The 1,968-nt window shown below is 30.2% G+C and overlaps 1 long non-coding RNA gene across 1 annotated transcript; it reads left to right on the plus strand.

The window, feature by feature from the left end:
- The first annotated feature begins 401 nt into the window (after positions 1-401).
- Positions 402-1,712, plus strand: LOC111084356. The gene is made up of 2 exons (XR_002609513.1): positions 402-569; positions 1,584-1,712. It is a non-coding gene; the product is annotated as an uncharacterized LOC111084356 (long non-coding RNA).
- Positions 1,713-1,968: the final 256 nt, after the last annotated feature.

The following is a 1,968-nucleotide window of genomic DNA, read 5'->3' on the forward strand; positions in this document are numbered from 1 at the left end:
CTATATTCTCGATACATATGTCATTTGAAGACTAGGGACACACTGAATGTTCATCTATATTCTCGATACATATGTCATCTAGTCTTCATGGGACACACTGAATGTTCATCTATATTCTCGATAGATATGTCATATGAAGACTCACTCATGGATTATAATCTACATGTAACAAAACCGGCTATAAATTATTTACACATTCTGTCTTGGTTACTGTGATATTCTGTTTATTATGATACTATCAATTTGAAGTAGTTTTATGCATCATTAAAGTGCTTTACTGAGTTACTAAGACAAATTTATAAATACTCTTTGTATGTTAATAATTTTTGGTTCTTGACATGTTTTGTTTTTTTCACAATAAGATGTCTTGGTTGTTCACAATCGTTTTATCTTTCCAGTGTTTCCTCCGTAATAATGATGAAAAAGTTTCAGAAGTAACATCTTGTGCGTTAGAAATTGGTATATTTGGTCACACTATAATAGATGAAAGCATGCATCAACGAGGAATTCAAAGGTTTGGTGTCTGTTCAAGATGGTTTCGAATAAAGCGGTTGCTTTATATTATGGTTGTAAGTATCACTTTCTTTCTTCCTTTTATAATGAGTAAAAACTCACTGTTCTACAAAGTTTATCTTTAATTATTTCATTAAACAAACCTAATCTTATCATTTCTCTGAGAATGTTAACCCTTCATTAGGTAATTCAGATTCATTGACAGCTTTCACAAGTTTAACTGTCTCTTCAAGGGTGAAAATATTGGAACGATTTGTAGCCATTTTGGGTCCATAAAAATTAAACAATTTCCAACTAGAAATATTACAGATGTTTTGAATAGCAACATACGCCATAGTGGTTATGAAACAGATTAGAATTTATCTCTTGATTCTATGTGCTTGTTTTTCATTTCAAGCAGGACATTCAAACTGCATTATGTAGTCACCATACAGTCATGGGCATGCCTAAAGAGTTAATAAGATATATATATATATATATATCGTTGAAGGTAAAAAAAAAGCATATGTATACATAATCCAGTCCGTTTTGGATCTTAAACGATAAGATTTTAACAAGATATCTATATCATTGAGCTAAAACTACCTATATAACTAAGATATTCTCATATTTTAGTTGTAAGTTTGGATTCTGTTCACCAGGTTAACTGCTGTTTTTTTTATTATTATTATCTACAAGTATAGATAGAGCAGGAGATTTTCTTTAAATAACTTTCTTCCAAAAACCATGGAAACGTACTTGTTAGATACTATTAATATTAATACAATTTTGTTAGGAAAGTATTAACAAAGAATAAAATAATTAACTTTATATGAAGAGACATTTGCAGAAGAAAAAATTTTTCACTGTAGAAAATGTGTTTTAATCGGGCAAGTTTATCTTGGTAGCAATGAGATTAATAATGCTATAACAGGATCTTTATTCTCTCAATGTTTTGACTACGAGTCTTCTTCTGAAGAGTGTAGTCGAAATGTCGAGAGAACAAAGATCCTGTTGTAGAATTATCAGTCTCATTTCGACCTTATTATCGATTTAACAATATGAATAATACTCACAAGTTTATCTTGTAGGATACTCCAACAGTAAGAAGAAAAACGACTCAATTAGAAAAAGCTTATTCAAAATACTCGCTTCATCCAGATACGTTTCTTGATGCCAAGGAACTGTACCAGTATATTCTGTCCAGGATTACAGATATTCTGGAAGTATGTATCGTCAGTTATCAACTGAAAAATTAAGCCTTTTTCAAAACACATCAATACTTAATCGCTCGAAGATTGCATCTAAATGAACATCGTTCAATTAGAACATTAACACAGTATAATTAGGAATGACTAAAATCATTTTATAACCATTATTGGGTAATATGAAACACGTTAGTCATTCCTAATTATACTGTGTTAATGTTCCAATTGAACATCATTTTATAACCATTATTAGGCAATATGAAACACG

Source organism: Limulus polyphemus, unplaced genomic scaffold, assembly GCF_000517525.1.
Source record: "Limulus polyphemus unplaced genomic scaffold, Limulus_polyphemus-2.1.2 Scaffold18111, whole genome shotgun sequence".
NCBI classification, from domain to species: domain Eukaryota; kingdom Metazoa; phylum Arthropoda; class Merostomata; order Xiphosura; family Limulidae; genus Limulus; species Limulus polyphemus.